The sequence below is a fragment of the Patagioenas fasciata genome, chromosome Z (assembly GCF_037038585.1).
Source record: "Patagioenas fasciata isolate bPatFas1 chromosome Z, bPatFas1.hap1, whole genome shotgun sequence".
Lineage (NCBI taxonomy): Eukaryota > Metazoa > Chordata > Aves > Columbiformes > Columbidae > Patagioenas > Patagioenas fasciata.
The window spans coordinates 26,171,576-26,195,746 of NC_092560.1; positions in this window are offsets into that span (position 1 = coordinate 26,171,576).

The window sequence follows — 24,171 nt, forward strand, 5'->3', positions numbered from 1 at the left end:
TAAGACTGAACTGCTATTTACCTTCCTTCCTTTTTTTTCAGAGCACCCAAGCAGTTTTTCCATCTTTAAACACCAATGAAGATGATGTACATTTTTTTTCTCATACTGCACTATTCTTCCCACTAAAAATTATTAGATTGTCATTTCTATCTCTCATTTCACATTTACTGTATTTTGAAGAATTTTAAAATCGCAGTAGAGCACACCGATTATTTTTTTTATTTAGCAATGAGCATTAAAAATCAACACCTTCACCTCATCTAAGCTAGTACCTCACTACAATGCAACTGCTTGACCTCACTTGGTAGTTCCCAGGAAAAAAAATATGTGCTTAAAATGCCTCAGATTTTCAAAATTTCTCTGTAATAATGCAACTTCAGTTTACTTAAGACCTGAGATTGCTGTAGAGGTGGAATAAAAAATAATTTATTTTAATAAGATAGATAGCATCTGTGAGCATGGGCTGATATCATTTTCCACAGTGTTCTATTCTATATGATATGTGCAAGTCTCTCTGTAATTTTGCAAATCTTCAGTGTTGCTTTGTAATGGCCAATATCCATAGCATTACTCCAACACACATATTCAGAGAGATCTTAACTAACCTTGTGGCAGGGTGGGGACGGGGTGAGTCTCAGAGCCAGATTCTCTTTTGCAAATTAATATGCCACAGCAGCACCCCAGAAACCAATTTAGGCAGGTGATAAGCTCCAAGCAGACTTTATTCTAATCAGAATTGTTTAGTGTAGAAACTGACTAGAAACAAGGATTATCCAAAATTATTCAGCACTCTAGCAACATTAATAAACCGCAGATTTGAAATACCAGTTGAGGATATTATTACTGCATGATCACACAAAAATAAAGGTCCAAGACTATACATACTCAAAAAAAGAGACCTCTTTCACTCAAAGGTACCCAGATGTATCCAGAAGAAAATCACCAAGAAGAAGGTGATTAGATCACCTTCTCAATCCCAAGAAGGCTCATTAGATGGCATCCTAGTCTAAGGGAAGGGCTCTGTTCACAGACCCGCTGCTCCAAGAAGACCACTCGAAGGGAGTCTTCAGAAAGGGACCCATTTTATAGCCTGGTCGGATCTGGCTGTGGTCATTACAAGCATGGTCCAGAAGCTTCTCCAGGGCTTTGCACCTCCTTGGCTGAGGATCCTGTCTGTTGACAAAGGATCCTTCTCCATCTGCTTCCCCAGCCACGGGGCTTATGAACCTGAATGCAGATTTTTGTAGGATTTCAGAGTGAAGGTCTCAGGGAAGAGGTTTGGGTTTGTGGTTTTTGTGTTGGTTTTTTGTTGTTATTAAGGTTTTTTATGTGTGTTTTTTGTTTGTATGATTGGTTGTTGTTGTTGTTTGGTTGTGGTTTTTTTGTGGGATTTGTTGTTGTTTTGCTTTGTTGTGGTTTTTTTTCCAAATAATATAGCACCACCTTCTGATTAAATTTTGCATAGCAGCAGTATTTAAAATTGTTTTCTCTTTTCAAACACTTTCAACAATGTCTACCACAATAATACTCTATTCCGGATTGATAAACTGTGAGAAATCATGGGTTTTTACAGATCCTTGACTTGTTGTATACCAAGGACATGTAGCAAAAATGTTATAATAAAGAGTAAGAAGTGATGAGCATACAAAATCATGCTGACAAGATTTGACACATACAACCTTTTCTTCAAGGCTGCCTTAGGACTGTGCTTTTGTTCTTCAACTGTTTCAGGAGTTCTTATAATTTTTGATTCCTCTTTCATTCCAGCAGTGTGGACAAATGTTAAAGAAATTATAAGCATAGGGTATCCTGGTACAGGCTCTTGTGAAATCACTAGATCCTGAGCAGTCTCTGGTTTATTTCTACAATTTATTTTCTAGCAACAGCCAGTTACTGCACAACAGCCCATTTTTGTAGGCAGTACCTGTAAGGGGAAGCAATATTAATCCACTGTTATTGATTATTCTCTCCAATGAAATATAATGAAAACTGGTAATACTGATTTACTGCTATCTTCTTTTCTTGTCTTGCAGATCCAGATTCTAGAAAAAATGTGTAAAACTCTAGATTATCTTTATACCCAGCACGCACTGAGTGAGTTTTATATTTCAGACACAGAGCTTCCTGATCTCCCTTTTTTTTTTCCTGTTTTATTTTTGTTTGATTGGTTGGTTGGTTGGTTTTTTGTTTGTTTTTTTTTTTCTTTTACACTGAGATTCACAACTGCTGAAGTCAATATAAACTTTTCCATTCCAGTACTGTATCACAGGTGGAATAATAAAGGAAAGTTGAAGCTACAAATAATGTCTGTCATGACTCCAAACTCCTTAACATAACTGGCTTATTACAGTCAACATCAGTTTTGACTAGGTTTATTTCAGCACTTGTAGTTTTTCCTTTAGAACTTTAAAACAAAACAAAGCATGACCCCTTTAAAATTTTTCAAGTTTTAATAAAATAAATTGAATTGTTAATTATCAAAATTGTTCATTATAAATTCTTGATTTCTAAATAGAGATATTTTGGCCATTCTAAGAACTGCATGTTAGAAATGCTTACCTGATTTTCCTATTGTTTTCAATTCAGCTTTGCAGGAACTTCACAACATCAGTCTTTATGTGGAAACAGTGCATGACCTCATGAATTCACAGATAAAAATTCTTCAGCAACAGTCTGAAAAGACAGAAAGAGAAAAAGCAGATATGTCAGCAGTTTTACGATTAAAACCAGAACAAGTGAGCACAAAAACGGAAATGTAACTGCTTGTTTTTAGCATTATTGCAGGTATCTCAAAGGCAACCAAATTGACTCTAGCAAAGCATAAAGTAAACCATGGGAATAACTGACAGTAAAAAAGTATGTGGAAATATATACATGGCTTGAGGATGATAAATTGGTGATGAATGATTAAAACACCACAGTTATGAAATGAATTTGTCTACTGGAACCACTGATATTGTGTTATTGTTCTCACCATAACATTAGATTGTATAAACTTCGCTACAAAATCGTTTAAAGAAAGAAATGAAAATCTAGATGCTGGTTTAGCTTATAAGAGCTGTTTTGATTGTCCCTCTCAGGTATCTAATGAAGAAGGTGAGCCTGAATGGTCCATGGAAAAGGGGTATCTTTGGCAAGCACACACCATGTTGGAAAAGATACAGGAATCTATACAGAAACGAGAGAGAGAAGTCACTGAGCTCCTGCAAAGTGAAAGAAGATATAACAGGGCAATGAAACCTCAAATCACAGTACTAATATTCTTGAAAACTCTTGTCAACAAGGTGAGAACTCAGTTATTGCAAAGAAGTAAAATTGTTTACTGGATTTTTTTAAAAAGTTCAGTAGGCAAAAAGTGCAGTTTTATTTATTATTATTATTATTATTATTATTATTATTATTGTCTTTAAAAGTTGAAAAGTTTATTTTTATGCATCGATTTAAAGGCTACAGGTAAGATTTTCAGAATATCACATTGAATTAAAAAAAACCAAAACATAAATACTCACTGAAAGTACTGATTAGACCAACTTGCATACTCCTTAATTGGCCTTATTTTAAAACGTAAATTAGTGAAGTATGAGAATGGCATTATTGAGAAAACATGGGGTTTTTCTCTCATTAATTACAAACAGATGTGCCTTCTTTACAGGAAATTTGATCTAATTTTTAATCTATGGTAGGTTCACACCATATATTGTGATGTTCCTGAGGCACAACAATATATCAGTCAGCTTATCAGGAAGAACAAGGATCAAAGGGCTGATTGGAAAGAAGCCTTTAATAACGCTCAGACTGACATTCTGTCCTATGAAGTATTTTATGGAAATGAACCTATGGATGATGAAAGGTATACTGGATAGTTAATAAAGCAAAGATAGAAATAATACAGCAAACTAATGAAGTGTTCTTACAGAGATGGAATAAATTTTAAATATTTCTATTATAATTTCAATGCATAGTTATTCGGGAAATAATAAAAGTAGAGTTTACCTTTATACTAGGAAACTGGGGAACTTATTAACACCAGCTACAAAAAACAGGAAAACACTTCAGCTTAACTGGCTTGTGCAAGTTTTATCCAGCGTATTACAAAATATGGTGAAATAAGCTTATTTGCCAAGCCTGTGTTAGCACATCAACATATTTTTCTTCCTGCATTTTTATGGGATGTTCCTCCTGTTCTAGGTAATCACATCTTTCTTGTGATATAAGTAGCTGGTTACTGGTTCCTTAGAAACTTTTTTTTTTGGCAGGACACAGTTTTCAATGGAGCTCTTCAGAACTTTTGGGAAAGCAAAGTCTGAATTAGAATATGTTGAAATAGAGAAAATTGTGTTTGATTGTATCCAGAGAGGGGAAATCCCCAACTGTATTAAAAGGAGTTGTCTTTATGCGGCTTCGAGAGGTGAGAAATTGTCTTGTCAATTCAGAGAAGGCTAATTACTGTCAGTCAACTCACTTTTGAGTATAGGAAAAAACAGTGTAGCAGTAAAAGGCGCTTAGAGGCATGCCATTGTCATGCCATAAGGTATCCTCTGAAACATCTTCAGTTACATGCATCTTAATGAGTTACTATATGGGTTTTAATACTGGGTAAACACATGGTTTCCACATTTATACCCCACTGTTCATATTTTTGTGGTATCTTTGTGTGTGTCTTTTGTATGTCGTGTATAAATATCACAGTGGGTGTCCAAGGTGGACACTCCCAGAATCACCCCAGATTTGACAGCCATGCACTGAGTGCAACAACACATGCAGAATTCAAAAGGAAGTAACCCATTTTGAAGAAAACTTGAGCATATGTATTGCATTAATTTAACGCTGTGCCTATCTGAGAGGATTAGGAAAACCTTTTTCGAATATTTGGCTTGCTTTTTCTATGATTGTGCAACACAAAATCTTGTTTTGGTGGTTTAGGCAAGGAAAGAAAGTTGGTTGTGAACTTCAGTTTGTGAGAATGACTATTTCTAATCTTGAAGATTGACTGCATTATATGTTTCTTCTATGTAACCATATAATTATTGGAACTTTTCAGAAGCCCCTACGACATGCTCTGAGGAGACACAACCACCATTCACAAGAACTCATGCAGAAGTTTAAAATGGAAATCAAGGTAATATATTATAATGTATCATCCCACATGGTTTTAAAGAAGATGTCAAAAAGTCTCTATCTTTTCCTAACTATTCTTAAGGGATTTGAGTTTTTCTCTGCATAATATCCTGTGATATCTGTATATGCATCTTTTTTGCCTAAAAGCAAATCTCAATGGAAATTACAGAGATCTACAGTTTTATACTTGTAGCCCGTGAGCCCATTTACATTAAAGAACAAAATAGCTTTGCTAACTAGTGAATTATATAGTCACACCTTTCTGTGTATGAAAAGATGTCTATGTTTTATTTTTATGTCTGTATATGTTCATTTAACTTAACTTTTTATGCATCTTGATGGGCCTAAATGCATGTCACAAGAATAGGTGCATTAATGTGTTCTTACATCTAATCATTTGAGATGCACTGAGTTTCTGTTACAAATGAAATATTGTCTTCTGTCCATTTACATCAGAGTAAATAACTGAAAGAAATAACTGTTTGAATTGACTTTTCTCTTCTGAAAGTAACCCAAACACATACTCCAGGGATTAAATAAAATAAAATAAAATAAAATAAATTTTAAAAAAATAAAATAAAAAATAATTTGAAAAACCACAGTGTAATAATGCATTTATCGTATTGATCGCATTGTTGGATCTCAAAGTGAATAGCCCCAAAACTGCTGGAAACCATTATGTCCCCTACATAGATACCAACACAACAACCATCATCCTCAAGTAATGCACTGAAATTCTATATTGGTGAGTAATGGTCACAAATTGTAAAATATTTCTTTTGGTTATTATTCATTATACCACTGTTTGCATTTTTTCTTTGGTTTCATTTTATCTTTTAAGTTTACCAAAGAACAAAGGAACAGCAAGAGAGATATCAATACTGGAACAAGGTGCCTATTTCAGAGAGGGACATGGTAGAGAAAGTTTGAAGTGAAAAAACACTTACTGCAGTATTTCTGGAGGGGAAAATGAATTGGAAGAATTAAAATCCCATGGCTCATCAAATATCAGAAAATTTATGCAGGCATTTAACTGTTTTGAAAATTTTACCTCTTTTAAAAACAAGTTTTAAGACATCTTAAAAAAAATAAAGAAAAATAAAGAAAGGGAAAGGGAAAACAAAAGGAAAAACGTAAAGACAAACAAAGTAAAACACAAACAAAAATAAACCAAACCAGATCACACCAAATAGCATTACGATAACCTTAAAGAGTCTGTGACAGAACAATTAAGTCTTTGAGTCAAACAGGTATAGGTCTGCTTGCAGGTAGATGGCATGCTTTTGTTGTCTAAAATGGGGTATTTAACATGTCTGTGTAAGCAATTTCTGTAGAAGTGGCTTCAAAGGATAATATTCCCCTGTGAAGCAGAAACCTCCAAACTTGGTCCGGTCCCACTTCTAAATACTATTTAGTGGTTGCTTTAAAGTGGTACCTCTTGTATCAGAGTAAGTTTTTTAATTCTTCACCATCTTTTTTTTCCAGTAAAAAATGAAACTCAATTATCGTAGATACGAACAAAAGCATAAAAATATAGATTTTGAAATCATGGTTCTAATTGATGAAAGAACAAATGAAGGTGAACATGATGGTTATTGTTGTTGAACAAAACCACTTGTTGCCTTTAAAAAATAGTTGTTTAAGACCATAATACTAAGCTCCTAGAAGAAAACAGACACTGACAATTTATATACCAAATGTACACTGTTAGGGTTGTTGTTTTATTCAGCTGTGAAGCATAGGTACCTTGGACTATGATTTGTTTATTTGCTAGTCAACTGAGTCAAGTACCTCATGTTACTACGTATATGCTAAGCTGAAAAAAAGTTTTATTCCAGCACTGACCTGGCATTCGGAAGGTAACAAATGCAATCTTTAATTTTTCAACTGCATGTTGGTTCATTATGTGCTTCTTCTAGGTTTGAATTACTCATCTAAAAAGAACACTCTCCACAGATGAAGCATACTTCTATGACAGTGCTTTTACGCAAACAAATTAAGAAACTTATTATAAATATATACTGCTTGGAACACAATGTCTGTTCCCGAGTTCCATTAATGTATTTATGGCCTGTTTTAATTGAGCTGTTAGACCACTTTATTGAAGTAAGACCATTGGAAGGGAATGCAAGGGTCAAGAAACAAGGACAAATGTTACTGAAATGTAGATACATTATGGTGATGATGCTCAAGAGAAGAACAACGAGAGTGGGTGAAGAGGGGGGTGATTGTGAGCATTTAGTGATGAACAAACATACCACTCCAGGATGCAGCACCGTTGACAATCAGTGCAAGCACTAATCACTACTGGACCACTGCCAGTCCACACGGGCAGAGAAAAAAACTAATTATTTGTAAAAACTATATACAAACTACATGCCAGATGTACACATACACCACCAATTGATTTTCTTTTGCAGTTAGAATTTTGATGTATCTGGTAGTGAGACAGTTAAGGGCAGATTTAAATCAACTTTAAAATACAGAATTCGTGTAACAAGTCAGCGCTCTGTTACAAGTCAAAGGAGATTTTTGAACCATGTTGCAGCTACCAGCCTTCCTAGTGTAAAGCGATTGAATATTTTATGTACAGCAGTGTAAAATAAAATAAACTGTCCAAAAAAATAATTTATTTATTAACTTAATTTGCTATGTTTATTAACTATTTAAACAAAGCCCCCATATGAAAAGATTGTATCTGTGAAGAAAGTTTGACACAATTCTTATTATTCTTTTTCTTACCTTTCTGAATGTCAGACTCTAAAGATTATAATTTAACTCCCCGATCTCATGTCTTTGCAAGTCTACTGAAGCAAATTCATACCTTCATATGCAATTGTTCGAATTGCTAGCTTTTATATCTTTTTTATATTTTTCAGCAAGATAGAAAAGTATTAGTTTCTTTACCAGGCAATTGATTTTTACTTACTGTTAATGTCAATATTAAGACTGGTAATAAAATTTAATTAAAATTATTTACAAAAGAACATTAGAAATAGTATCAGTTATGTATTTTAAACTTAATTACATTAATCAATATAACATAAGTGAGGAAAAAAAAAAGAGTAAGAAAACAAACTCAATTTGATTTTTATACAAATTATTCAAGTAAAAGATATGCTAACTGAGATTAGTGAGCTGACAATTTGTTTGCCATCCCCTTGTGCAGGATATTTAATTGTATTTCTGAAGCTAAAAGTGCAAAATCTTGTCTCTGACTGAGATTGCTGAGATACCTAGATCTTACTGAAAGAACTGAATAATGAAAATTCTAATAAATTACTAAATACAGTAATTTTTGGTTCTTATTGTCTTGGAGAACTGATGACTAGTGTTTGGAATATTTTTCACTAGTTTTCATACTTTCTTACTTTCTTTTTATTTTTAAACTGAGAAGAACAGTCTTTCTCCCTTATCAACTCCCAAACTACTTCCTGGTTTGGAAGAGATTGATGAATTTTAGTGCATTTTTACACAAACAAATGCATGAACTTTAGGTAATGCTAAGCCAATATTTGAACTTAAATACCAAAGCTGGAAAAAGGGGTATTTCTGTCATCCTCAGCTGCTTTTAAAAAAAAAAAAAAAATTCCTTTTTTCCATGGGATTCTGACCTTTTCCATAATATGGAAATTTTCTCTTGTTTTTTCCTTCTAAAAGATGCCCATGATACGTCATAAATCCTTGATAATTTTATTATTCAGAAGCTGCATTTTAAAATATTTTTTTCTCTCACCAGGGAAGAATCTTTGCTCTAGAAGTCAAGTACTCATTAGTAACTCTTATTTAGCATATCCAGTCTTTTAACCTGCAAAGAATCAAAAGGAAATATTTAATTCATAAAACAGTGAATTATTTGTGAGTAAAATGTGATCATATTTATTTCTTATTGATAGTGTATCTGAATGTTTGGTAAAGATTCTCTATAGCTACTGTAATAAAAAAACCTGATCCTGGAGAAAAAAAACATACAACACCCACTTCTCCCAGTCCTCCCACCCCCCAGAAAAATCAAACTACATATAATATGTGGATTGTCTTATATCTACCACGGAAGACAATGAGGTTAAATTACAAAAAAATAATCAGGCCTGCAATAGTTTCCAAACTCCCGTTCCAAAATACTCTAAATACTATCAAACTTCCCATGAATGCCAAATAAAAACTTAGGATGACTTCATTAATACCCACCAACTCAAAAGGTGTCATTACTGGTGCCTACTATATTATCATTTCAGAAGTCTGGAACATTTCTGTTCGTTCTAATTTTTTTTTTTTTTTTTTTTTAATGCATTAAAAATGTCTCTGAAATTATTTCAAAATGACTCAAAATTAAAGGAATAAATTTTAATCCAAAAAATTTTGCGTGGCATTGTACCATAAGTAACAGGCTTGACTGTAATGTCAGATATATGGGATGTATGACTGCAAGAACCTTAGACATTCCTGCTCAAATTATTCTTGCAAGTGTAATTAATATTTCCTTAAATTTATGTGCTGATACATAGTAAGTCATATAAGAAGATACTCAGCACATTTCTGCAAAAACAATGAAAATACCCTCCAGAAAAACTCCGAAGTCAATAGTCTAGGGACTGATCTCATTCGTGTTTCATAACTAGACAGAAAAACTATTGACTCATGAGTAACAACAGAGTAACAACAGATGTAAACAGTGTTATATTAGAAATCAGAACTAAACATCTGTCTCTCAGTAATTTTCTGCAATGCTTTTCACTAACAACAAGAAAAATGATTCTACCTTTATCATCACAGCTGAAATGCAAAGGTATATCCCATTTCATTTGCCTGAATGTTAGTTTAAGAGTTTGCTTCCTGCAGATTTTGTGATACAAAGCTACAAATTACATGTTAAAATGAGAATTTACCACACATAATTATTCCAGGTTTAGTTCAGCAGATTTACTGAGAAAAATGTTTTCTCCTTGTTCAGGAAGGAACCCAGCCTTTCTAATTCAGGGAAGATCTGCAGAAACAGATGTGATGACTGTGTTACCTTTTGAATTTTCATTGAATAAAATGGACCTGACTGGGTTTTTTGTGCCTTTGAAAAGTTCTCATCTGAAAGTCATGAAGGCAAATCCTGTGCATTTCCATTGTGTACATCTCTTCTTTGCCAGTGTGGAAGGAGGAAGAGGTGTAAATAAAAGATACAAGTAGGAGATCTGGGAGTGAAACTGTACTGGTCATTACTGATTCTGCAAGGAGTAAGCATATGAAGAATATGTCAGTATCAAAACAGTGTTGTATTACTGAAACAGTATTTCCACACAGAAAAGCCGCAAACAAGTAAATATTCTAATTGTAACCTGTGTTCTCCCCAAAGTAGGGGAGAACATAAGGAATGTTTGATTTCCTGAGGCAAATATCATGAGTCATCTTTCATTTTTACACATAGTGTTTTTACTAATCCTCAGGAATCTGGACCCACTTTTTGAAACCAGTATGAAGGGCAGAATGAACAACCCTGATAGTTACAAGCATGAAGGTTTCATTACATAAAATTTTATTACTGATATTTTGGATTAAGACAGAAGTTGTATGAAGAAAAAAGTTCTGAACCAGAAAAGCATCAGTTCCTAAACATATTTGCATTTTACATCAGCTTAGTCATTAAATTTAAAGTCTGAAATTAACTTACACAGGTAACAGTCAAATTCAATTTTTTCGGTTACATATGTTAACTAATTGTATGCAAAAAATCCATGAGCTTCGTTACTGTAGCATAACACTTGTAATTTAGCTCTTTTACTAGGGAAAAAAAAAAAATGAAAGGAATGAAATATTGAGTTTTTATATTTCTGCCGTGTTCTAACCTGAGACACACAGCATTTCTGACCTAGGATGTGTTTGCACCAATTTCTGAGATGGTTAGCTTATCCACCTTGGTCATGGCTTTCTCAAACTCCAGTATTACTTAATATATCTTTCTTTGATATCACTGTTTCAGCAGAAATTTTATGTACTCTATATCATTACAACACAGAGATGCTTTGCAGACCTGATTCTCTTCAGTATATGACAAAATAAATATGTAAAATATGCTCCTATGTGCAGTTCTCAGTTCTTCCATGCTTTTCAAGTGCCTGCAGCACTTATATTAACCCTTCTCAGTCTCAGCTGCTTTCTCCTTGGTCTAATATCTGCCACTGAATTAACTTTTAGCTAACAGGGAAATCTCAGTCTCTTCAAGGAAATATATTTCTGCTATGCCCATTTGAGCACATGTAGAGAGGATTCATGAAAAACAACGTAAAACAATATTTCACTTTAAAGGAACCATAAAGATTCTACTTCTTGTTTCAGACACATGGTGTTTTAGTGTCATCTTTTCTTACATGTTTTGATGTTATTATACATATGGTGTGATGAAAAATATATCATAATAATTAAAAAAAAAAAAGGAGAGGCTTCACAGTAGGAATGTAGGATAGCGGCAGCATGAAACAAATCAGCTGGATTGAGAAGGATTTAGATAGAGGGTTTTTTTTAATCTTATGCTAGATAAAGTCTCCTTTTCACTGTTTTGACACCTTTTGCAATAGGAGAGGGGGAAAAACAGATTATCTGTGATATGAATAGTAGTATCAGTGTTGGCAGATTGCATCTATCTGAAAAAAGACAGTGATTTTTTCCTGCTAAAATTCAGACACAGGTTTTCCTGGCAGTGAAGGCTTTCATTTATCATTTTTAAAACATTAAAGGCAAATTTCTGAGTTTTCATTCCTTCTCATGTTCCACAGAAAATTTGCCTTTGCCTGGTGGCAGAACAGTTCATGTCCCAGAGAAATGTATCTCACTGTACCTAAACTAAAAATCACCTCGTCTGAAATGGTCACCCTAATTTGGTGAAAACTTGTGTTTTCACTTGGATTATTTTCACTGAGACAGGTTTCCCACAGGTCTGGCCCTATTCAGTGCAAGACAATAAACGGGACCTCTCCTTCAGCCCTGGATTCACCTCATTTTCTCCAATTTTTGGCTTGCAGTTCAGATGAAAGTCTTGCACCTTTTCAACAATTGAACCAATTCAACAATTGACACCTTGTTCAGCACACAGAAACAAATAAGAATGCTGAAACAAATAACAGTAGCTTCATTCTTCCTAGAGAAGAGGGCTTCTAAATGCAAGTTTACTGCTGATGTCTAATTATTTATTTTAGGGTTTTTTTGGTTACTTAAGTGGAGCACTATGTTAGAGAATTAGAAAACAAGCTAATAATAGCAGTCAGCTAATGTAAATCCTCTAATACACTCAAAGTGCAAAGGAAAAGTGGGATAGTGTGTAATTAATATTGTTAAGAAAATGAAACCAGAAAAGGTGAAATTGATAACTTTATAGAATCATAGAATCTTAGACTCGTTTTGGTTGGAAGAGATCCTCATAATCATTGAGTCCAGCTTTTAGCCTGCCTCAGGCATCAAGCCACATCCCTAAGAACCTCATCTATAGATCTTTAAAACACCTTCAGGGATGGTGACTCAACCACTTCCCTGGGTAGCCTATTCCAGCATTTGTCAAGCCTTTCCATGAAGAATTTTTTCCTAATATCCAATCTAAACCTCCCCTGGTAAAACTTGAGGCCATTTCCTCTTGTTCTATCACTTGCTACTTGGGAGAAGAGACCAACACCCTCCATGCTACAACCTCTTTTCAGGGACTTGTAGAGAGCAAGAAGGTCTCCCCTCAGCCTTCTTTTCTCCAGGCTAAACAGTCCCAGTTCCCTCAGCTGCTCCTCATAAGACTTGTGCTCCAGACCCTTCATCATCTTCATTGCCCTCCTCTGAACTCTCTCCAGCACCTCAATGTCTTTCTTGTAGTAAGGGGCCCATAACTGAACACAGGATTCAACATGGGGGCCCACCAGTGCCGAGTACTGTGACACAATCGCTTCCCTAGTCCTGCTGGTCACACTATTCCTGATACAGACCAGGATGCTGTTGGCCTTTTTGGCCACCTGAGCACACTGCTGGCTCATGTTCAGCCACTGTCAACCAACACCCCCAGATCCCTCTCTGCCAGGCAGCTTTCCAGCCACTCTTCCCCAAGCCTGTAGCCCTGCCTGGGGTTGTTGTGACCCAAGTGCAGGACCCGGCACTTGGCCTTGTTGAAACTCATACAACTGGCCTCAGCCCTTTGATCCAGCTGGTCCAGATCCCTCTGTATGGTCCTCCTACCCTCCAGCAGATTTACACTCCCGCCCAACTTGGTGTCGTTTGCAAACTTACTGAGGGTGCACTCGATCCCTTTGTCCAGGTCACAGTATCACAGTATCACAGTATGTTTGGGATTGGAAGGGACCTCAGAAAATCATCTAGTCCAATCCCCCTGCTGGAGCAGGAACGCCTAGGTGAGGTCGCACAGGAATGTGTCCAGGTGAGCTTTGAATGTCTCCAGGGAAGGAGACTCCACAACCTCCCTGGGCAGCCTGTTCCAGTGCTCTGCCACGCTCACTGAGAAGAGCCTGGCTCCATCCTCGTGGCACTCACCCTTTATATATTTATAAACATTAATAAGGTCACCCCTCAATCTTCTCTTCTCCAAACTAAAGAGACCCAGCTCCCTCAACCTTTCTTCATAAGGGAGGTGCTCCACTCCCTTAATTATCTTTGTTGCCCTACACTGGACCCTCTCCAGCAGTTCCCTGTCCTTCTTGAACTGAGGGGCCCAGAACTGGACACAATATTCCAGATGCAGTCTGACCAGGGCGGAGTAGAGGGGAAGGAGGATCTCTCTCGATCTACTAACTACCCCCTTGTAATACACCCGAGGATGCCATTTGCCTTCCTAGCCACAAGGGCACAGTGCTGGCTCATGGTCATCCTGCTGTCCACCAGGACCCCCAGGTCCCTTTCCCCTACACTGCTCTCTAATATGTAATTTCCCAACCTATAATGGAACCTGGGGTTGTTCCTGCCCAGGTGCAGGACTCTACACTTTCCCTTGTTAAATTTCATCAGGTTATTTCCCTCCCAACTCTCCAGCCTGTCCAGGTCCCGCTGGATGGTAACACAGCCTTCTGTGTGTCAGCCACTCCTCCCAGCTTAGTGTCATCGGCAAACTTGCTGATAGTACACTCAGTTCCCTCGTCCAAAGGTCATTGATAAAGATTAAACAGAAATGGCCCCAATACCAGGTCCTGGGAAATGCCACTCATGACTGGCCACCGACTGGATTTTACTCCATTCACCATGAGTTTTTGGGCCCAACCATCCAGACAGTTTTTTAAACAGCAAAGAGTCCATCCATCCAAGCCATGAGCTGCCAGTTTCTCCAACAGAATGCTGTGGGAAAGAGCGTCAAAGGTTTTACTGAAGTCTAGGTACGCAACATCCACAGCCTTTCCCTCATTCACTAAGGGGGTGACTTGTCATAGAAGGAGACCAGGTTGGTCAAGCAGGACCTCCTTTCACAAAACCATGTTAACTGGGCCTAATTGCTTGGTTGTCCTGTATGTGCCACATGATGGTAACCTGGACTGTGTTGATAGTTGCTTTCTGTCTGTCTGTTTGGATTCCACTTTCAAGAACAGAAATCAGATAAAGTCAATTGTAGAGAGTTGTTTTTATTCTTGTTGTTGCCAGTTAAAGACTTATTTAAGAGCACAGAAAATTGCCATGCAGTCTAATCTGTCTTGTTATAAGCCTGATTTTCTTATTTATCTGCTTAAATATTTTAATGACCATAAATTTAAGTAGTGCATGTTTTTAACAAATTGTCTGTGCCAAAGTTTTATTCTGTTCAGTTTCGCCAGTAATTTAGGAGGAAGTTGACATTGTGTTTCAACTCCTCAGCCAAGGCTTGACACAGATCCCACATGTTGTTTGCTGGGTGATCTGACATGAAAATACTATTTCTTGTTCATTGTAAGAAGACTGACTTAATGGAGCTGCCTATTTTTAATAGATAGGAGTTTTTCACTCTGTTAAAATATAAGTGAGGTTTTAAATTTCTCTTCTCCTATAGACTGTAAAATATTTTACTGTAAACATGAATTAATAGGTTTGAAATCTGCTGTAGATTTAATCTCTCAGGGGACCTAGAATTGCATATCTACATGGTGGTGGAGTATGAACAGTGTCCTCTGTCCTCTGTCCCTCACCTCTCCAAAGAATGAGAATTGGCTGGACTGTTCTTTTTGCCTATGAATAGTAAGAAGAAATGAAGTGACACTGGCTCCCCAGTTTGCACAGCAAAGTACTGCATGGTGTGTGTGTGACTCTTGGAAATGGCATAGATCAGCTCTGAACAGAAAAGTCAATGACAAAGAAAGCCCTCAGAGCATTCATTCTAAAACTTAATACTTGAGGGGAAACTCTTGAGAATGCATCTTTCCTGCATTTCTGTAAATCTGAGTTAAAGCAAAGCAGTTTCAGCTGCTACTGAAAACGGCACCCCAGGGGTGACTTTAAATTCAGAGTCGGGCAGAAAATATTTCTCCACTTTGCACTAGTTTTTTCTCTTTTTTCCTTCATTTGACTTTGCTCTTATTCCTTTTTTTTTCCTTTTGATTTCTCCACTTTTAGTTTTTGAATATAATAAATAATTCTTTTTCATCTCTGTCTAGTAATGATGTTTTTTACTTCATTGGTTAATTTCTGAAATACATTCCTTCATATATTTTATATATTTTTATCCTTCTAGAACAATACTATTCTGGGAATTGCTCTTTCACTTTTAAAATATTTTTATTTTATTCTAGTGAACTTGGTACTATTTCTTTTTTGTTGTTGTTGTCTTTTTTTAGAAATTGACTAATCAGGTTAAGACAAATATTGCAAAATTATTTACATGTATTTCATTTAATCTCATCACACAAATTACACATCACAAGAAAGAATAATAACAGTGCTATCCTCTACATAGCCCAGTCCTAATCTTCTTTATTTCTGCTCATATGAAAACTACATTTCTATGCTAGGCCTTTCCTGCTCCTTGTGTGATGTTCTAAGCTGAATACATTATGAATACATTAGTATATATGTATTTTTAGGGTAGAAAATAGATAAATTATTAAATTGTTACTCAGTTATAATAGTAAATGAATAATGAAACCTCAAATTGCTATTAAATGGGAAATCGTAGCCCTCTTCTTTCATTTAACATGGCCAAATCTATTGCCACTCATCAGTGATGATGCAGACTCTGGCTATTTCTACCTACGGAGTCAAGCTCAGGCTTAACAGAGTAGTTGGTAGCATCCCCATGACATTTGAGGCAGAGCTCAGGTTTGCCTGTGCTGTCTCCATCTCCACTAGTGGCAGAGTGTGACAGAGGTATAGAAAATGAGACCATGAGCTGAGACTGGAGCATGACCGGTATGACTGGAGTTGTGTTAAGATTATTAATCTAGCAGAAGTTATGCCCCATGTGAGGCAGCTAAGTTGAACCCCTGAGTGATGCAAATAGCCTCGTTTCAGCACTATAAGCCTGATCGTTCTCAACAGCTCACCTGGTGCACAGATTCACAAATAGTATAGTGCATACCGAGTGCATTAACATTGAACTCGCACAATTAGATTCAGGAATAGTGCAGATCAGTTGTGATCATTGAATTCACATGCTGCACAGATCCATGAATAATATAATATTATATAATCTACAAGCTGCACAGATTCACAAATAGTATAATATATGCTGTAGGTCTGGGTGCATTTTACTATAGGTCTGGGTACATTCAATGAGAAATTCTCACAGTATATCCACAAATAATGAGGTTTATTAAAGAAACAGGTGCAAGTTCTTGTAGATGTCATTGATACACTGTCTGCAAAAACACACTTTAGTTGCAAAAATACACCTTAGTTGAAATAAGATGCTAGTTGCAAGAAATAAATATTGGTACCATATATATATATAAAAATTCTAAGACAACTATGTAGTGCTATTAATATGATTACAAATACAAGTTTGAAGTATGAGTCCCTGGGAAAACTTAGTATAACTAAGTGCACAAATCTTACCCAAGGGGATCCTCCTGAGGTCGGGGAAGATAGGTTCAGTCTATCAACTGACCCCAGAAGTCCTATTATGCTGTTCCATTGAGTTCTCAGTAATTGCATTTTCCCCCCACCCTTCTTCTATTATTGGGTATTTTATATTTTTTTCTACATTTAGGTGGAGTTTGAGTAACTCTAGCCATGCATACCTTCATTATTGATTGGTTTAGAAATCCTCGCTTTGATTTTTAAGGTAAACACCTCACTAGATGTGCATTAGACAGATTTTGACTTGGTAACTTGCATTTTGGGTGGAAATGAACATTTATTCTTTTTAATGGACACCAGCTATACCATCTGGTTTTTGTATCTGTGCCCTGTTAACAGGGGCACCAATGATATTTTCATATCACTCTGCCTCCTGTATCTTTTAGTTGACACTACACTGAGCTTACTTGGGCACTACCAATTAAGAATGCAGGCAAGGTGCATGGGGTGAAATCATACAGAGCAGATTTCTTCCCCTCTGCGCAGCTGCCTTATAGGTTGCAGATGTGGCTACAGATTTATTCTCAATAAGTGTATTCTTGATAATTAGTTTCAATAATTTGCCATTTCAGTAATTATTCCACTATGGGACATCACAATGAAATCTTTTTGTGGTAATAAATGGTATGGTGGCAAAAAAAGAGAAAAATTTTGAATAATATCTTTAAAAACTTGTGGGATTACAATTTCACTGGGTACACCATTGTTCTCTTGTAAACCAGAAGATACAGTATCAGTTATTTACCTAACATTTAGGTTCAAATTCTGAAATTGTATGCAAGTGAAAAAGCCATATTTAGCCTTTGCAAGGCTTATAAAGTACACCCACGTAGTGAGTGCAAAGTACACTATTTTAATCCATTTCTTACAAGATATATTCTGAAATGTCACACATATCTGCTAATAGTGAACTTAAACTGAAGTTGTTTTATAGATTTAAAAACTATTATTGAAGTAATTCATTAGTATTACTAGTAGCCTACGTCCAGTACATCTCTCAGTACACAAAGGAAATGTTTCAAACTTCAGCAGGTGTTTCTCCTAGCTAAATGAAACAATGCACAAATGACAGACCATGAACATATTTACTCAGCCATAGGAATGATGGTGTAAATTTTAATCAGAAAAAAAAAAAAAAAAAAAGGCATTTTTTTTCTGTGAATTGCATTTTTTTGGTGGACTTTTACGATCCCTCTATCCTTTTATTTGAACGCCTTTCCAAGGTATATGGCTTCATCAAATGAAGACCTTTTTTGCTGTACCCTTTCTCCTTTATGTTGTTTATGTTTATGCATAATCATTTAACCACATCCATAACACCACATGCAGGATATGTATTTCCTTCCCCATTTTGGTTTGGTTTATATGATTTTATTTTTCCAAAGGCCATGGACAGGCCACAGGAATGTTCTAAAAAGAAGGCCTGACAGTCTTTTGTGTGATCATTTAAAAACTAGGTTTAGAATTCAGATTATTTTTACTTTTCTGTTTACGGACTGCAATTTGTGCTACAGAAAGTGAGCTCCTATGCACTGTGTAAAAAATACCCAAAAAACCCCCAAACATGTGTCTGAAAAAATTGGGCAAAATATATTCAAATGCGTGTTTTCGGACAAATTTTAAGCTGTGTAGGTTTCATTGCTGGTCCAAAATTCGGAAAGAGACCTAAATTCTGTCCTTGTGAACTGCTGATATTTAGTCAATGTAGCAACATTGTTTAGATGAAGATTTAAACATAAGCAAAACTACCACCCCAGCATCTTCTTCTGCCAAATCCAAAGAACACTACTTTTCCACTTAAGTCCTTGTTTATTGGAGAGTTGTCACAGCCAAATCCTGCGGGGTCGAATAGATCTGGGTTCTATATTAACATTATGCTGCCGATTCTAAAGATTAACAACATAGTTGAGCAGTTGGTAGCATTTCAGAAAATGTCAAAAGCAAAATTAAGTCATTACTTGCGTGCAAACTTTGTGTGTTTTACGTGCAAAGAATTTGGCTGAATTCATCATGATGAAGACAGAAATGCTTATATAAACACTTTATATGTTATGCAAGATATAAGTGTATTTCTTGCTTTAAAGTGTCATTTTAATGGCTACAATAAATAATGTACTAGATTACCTAGAACAGTGCAATTGGATATATGTTGAGAGGGAAGTTTGTTATTAAAATTTACTTCACAGTACAGAGACAAATCAAAAGTAATTACGTTCCATTTATGATAATACAAATGAGTGAAGATGGTATTTTTAATATTTGTCATTATGTTAAATCATACTTGATCTTAGAGGACTGCAATTGCATAAGTATTTTTGTTTAAAAACAGACATTGTTATTATAAGAAAAACTGGCACCTTGTGTGTTAAAACATATGGTGGTAGGACTATAGTAACTAAATTTATTACATTTTTCTTACAGTATAATACCAAAAGGGACTGTAATGTGTTCTTTACATTTTGTAATCATAATTTCATAAATTAGTAATAAGAAACATATGAAATGTTAATGAAAATGTTAAAGCTCAGATCAGATCTTCATGCATGAATTATGCTGTCATTGTAATAGTTCTGTGCAGTTTCCATCGATTAGCACTAAAATAGGCTCAACATTTTTATTTCACCATTTCTTTACACCCTAAGCTATCAACACCATGACACACAATATTACTAACTTACTAAAGAATCAAACTGCACATAATCTTTAATAGGCCAGTTGATGATAGTAAAACACAGCAACACCACAGTTCATTTTGATGGCAAATTCTGACAGGCAGTATTGCCATCATTTAATTGCCCATTCCTTTATCATATCTCTCAAAAGCTGAAGCACACTACAGGTTTCTAGTCTTTACATTTACAATTTCCATGCTATACAATTATTTTTTAAATGGAGGTATTTTGAAATCAGATGCAGGACAATGTACAACTGATTCTTTAATGGTTAAGGTGATGGAAATTCACACACATCTCTGTCCTTTCTGAATTTTACTGAGCTGCAAATTAAGATAAAATCTCACAGGGAAAAAGAAAAAAAGCAACAAACCCACACACCTCCCCTTCCGCCCAAAAAAAACCCCACAAACAAACAAACAAAAGAAAAACACAAACATTAGCATGAGCAATTGTATTCTTTTTGGTATAGATGGGAATTATGCCACTGATATCACTATTAAGAAGGATCCAGACATTCTAAGTGGTGTTTGAATCTTTCCCTTTACCCTTGTCTACCAAATAATGAATTAATGTCTGCTAGAATATATTTAATTTTCATTTAATATAACAGTTATTGGATAGAAAACTCAGGAGTTTTGAGATCTAAGAGGGTAATAAGGATGCAGGGACCCAGTCAACTGCTCTCTCAGCCTTTCAAAAGCTTTCCAATAATGTACTATTTTCAGATTGTATGTGTTCTGTTCTAAAATTCAGCTGAAATTCTGGTTACTGTGAGTGGAAGCTACAAGCATATGTATTATAACCTGTAGGCAGGTTAGTGCATTTCATGCATTGTGGGCTATGCAGGGCTTTTTGCCCAGGTTCTGTGTGTAAATGGATTCAGACTGAATACTGATCCTATAGACTTTAAACTTCAAGAAAACATTGGTTCCGGGTGCTGATGCATATTCTGATAAAACTGGTACCTCCTTAGATCTAAAACAAAAACTAAAATAATGTGAGGTAGTGAAAAAAATAATCCAGATCCATTTTTTAATGAAACATGTTCTCTTTTGTTCGGTGATGTTATTTCCTCTAGCTCAGGAGCATCCAGCATCCAGATATCCTGTTTCCCAATGTGTTGGGTTTTTTTTCTTCACACAGTAGTTTTGAAAAGCTAACTTTTTTGAAATTAGTAAGCTCTACTTTGAAAGAACATGTCTACAGACTCCAGAAACAGACTCTTTGTTACTGTCACCTTGTTTGTGTCAGCAGGGTTAATAGGTGAAAGCCCTTTTTAGCCCAAATCTAAACATCTTTCCTGAGCTGTGTAATCAGACCAAAATATTTAGAACTGCAGGCTTCTTCCTGCCTGCAGAGAAAACATGTTAATTTTTGCAGCTGCTATTATACTGGATGTTGCACAAATTAGTAGACAAAGAAAGGTGAATTTCATGTTTTATATTGTATACTTCTCTGAATTTGCTTAAGGTGAATATGGCTTTCTTAATAGGAGAAAGGATTCATACCCAATGTTAAAAAGCTAAGAAATTGCAGCTTTGGAGATACTTTAGCAAGTACACAATAAACAAAAATATAGAATTAGAAGACATTTGAGTTTTGGAAAGGAAATTTGATGGTTAAGCAGACTTTTAAATGTTGACAGTAAAAATAACAATGCCCTTAGAAGGACAGCTTTCCTTGACTTGAAACCATTTTCCATTTTATAAGGTCTATGTGGTTCCAAGATTGCTATTCCCTCATGTGGCAGAACGCAAAACCCCTCTCTCCCCTCCCTCCCTTCAATATGGAAGTAGACACATCTCCCTCTCTCTCTGCTGCTTGAGGCTAACAGCTCTTTTTGTTTGGCCCGAGAGCCCCTGGCCAGGGCTGTTAAGAGAGAGAAGAGGGAGTGCTGAGGCACTAGGGAGCCACTGGGCACCCGCGGCCAGTGTGGGGCACATTTGGAAGCTTCAGGGGCACCCCACAGCCAGTGTGGGGGTGCAGAGAAGCTTCTGGAATGCCTACAGTCAGATCTGATCAGCCTATAAAAAATGGAATTCGCATTAAGACTCAGCGTCTTGCATGGATCTCTTGGAGCCCAAGCCAGATGCTGCCGCCGAGAGCCCACTCCGGGATGGGGATTCCGCTTACCTTGCCGCCACGCGTGTGAGTAAAATAACCCTCACAGGATTGCGAGTGTATCTACTTTCCTTGCACATTTGCATGCATACTTTCCGTGCTTAATACGAGCACGTGTATATTCATACTTTCCATGCACATTTGCACACATACTTTCTGTGCTTAATACAAGCACCTGTAAAATTAACCCTCGCAGGATTGTGAATTTATTTTCCTCCCGTGCTTCCACATAAGCACGTGTAATATTCCATGCACCATTGCATGCATACTTTCCGTACTCAATACAAGCACATGTATAGATTATTTCCTCACATAATTGCGAGTGTAGTTTCCTCCTGTGCTTCCACATAAGCACATGTAATATTCTGTGCACATTTGCACATGTATTTCTCCTCGCAGAACTGTGAGTGTATTATAAATTTCTCCTCGCAGGATTGCGAGTGTACACTTTCCATACTCCATACAAGTATGTGTATCCCTTTAAAATAATCCCACAATGTGTTCGGGCAAGTGTGTACTCCCGGACTCAGGGACAGCTCCAGCATTGTTTTTGGTGAAGCCATGTGTATGCACAGTATGGACCTCCTGTTGTATTACTTGCTGCCCCTTAATAATTTTCCTCAACTGATATCCAAACCTATATTTAAGTCACTTTTGGAGTGCTAACACCCTGTTTCTCACTAGTTAAATAAAAGTTGTTTTGGACCCTGTTGCTCCTTAAACTAACCTTGGGATGCCTCCATGACACCTCAACACATTCACTGTTTGTCTGCCTTTTCCACACACACACTTACAATGAGTTTTGCATTATTTTTAAAGGTAAGGAAGTATCTAAAAGAATTGTCATTAGTACTAGCTGTGAAAGAATAGTCCTGTTCAGGGTATATTATCACAAGTTCTTGTCCTTTTTCTGTTTTATATTTGTTATCCATTTAAGAGTACTGGAACATGGCAAAACATTGAAGTGCTCCCGCTACACTTTCTTATGCTTTCTAATAATGAGAGCAGGAAGAACAGGGGAAAAAATTGAAGATTCCGATAACTGACAAAGTACTAAAGAAAACCATACCTTTCTGACATATAAGTACACTTGCCCCAAATATGCCATTGACAGTAGAAACAATCTGCTTATTTGCTAATATAGCTTCATGACCATTATACTTTTGTCCTTCACATAGTGCAATCAGAGTATCAGTAGGACCTCAAATGCAGTTCTGAAAAGCAATATGATTATTTGGTTATTATTCAGAATTTAACACAGGATGAAGATATAAATGCAATTTAAATAAGAGAAGATAACTTTTTATTACCCTAAACCTACAACTCCTTGATAAAATGAAGGACAAAGTGATAAACCTTAATTTTTGTTATTTGAAATCAAGGGGTTCTTGAAGAATTAAGAACAAGCCTCCTCACCTGATTATAGGAGATACAGAATTCCTAAATATTTTTGTTCATGAAACCTCCTGTTGAATGCAAGTGTCTCAGTTTATTGTCAGGAAGATGATGGAAAGCAGGGAAAGGATCTGCAGCATCACCACAGTTGAAGATCTGCATGAAATAATGGCTGGCTTGTTGAACTGTGAGGAACATCTTGTCATTTTGGTTGTACCTTTTTCCAAAGCACAGATTACAGATGACACTTACTAAACATCTGCTGTGGAAGCTAGCAAGATCAAAACCATCTGCTGTATAAGAGGACCCTAAATGCTCCCACAATCTTTGAAAATCCAAAGTGTATCTCTTCTAGTAGCAGACAAGAGCATGTGAGGTATTTGTCTGCTCTCAATGACAGCTTTCTCAGGGCATTTTTTTGCAATCTCCTTGTGGACATTCCATCCTTCTCTATATTTCTTATTAAAAGTCATACATCCCCCATTTTCAGTTAGAGAAAAAACATGAAGATCTGATTTGCCAACAGAGTTTTCTCCTTATATTTCTAAAAACTGCCTAAATATGTCAGTGCCACACAGAACTACCACTGACAAAGATCTCAGCTTTGCTTGAAATATGCTTCCATATTTATCCCTTAGATTTGTTACTATTATATGTGGATCTTTTCCAAGTTGTAGCAGGTTTCCAGTAATCGGCCAAGGGGCTGGACCCAGAAGCCTCTTCATCTTGTTCTTAGCTGTCACCTGTCAGTTCATACCAACAGACACCTGTAAATACAAGTAGACCTGTCATATCATAACTGAGCAGGAGTGTTGTGAATACTTCCTTATTTCATAGATTCTGAAATGTAAAA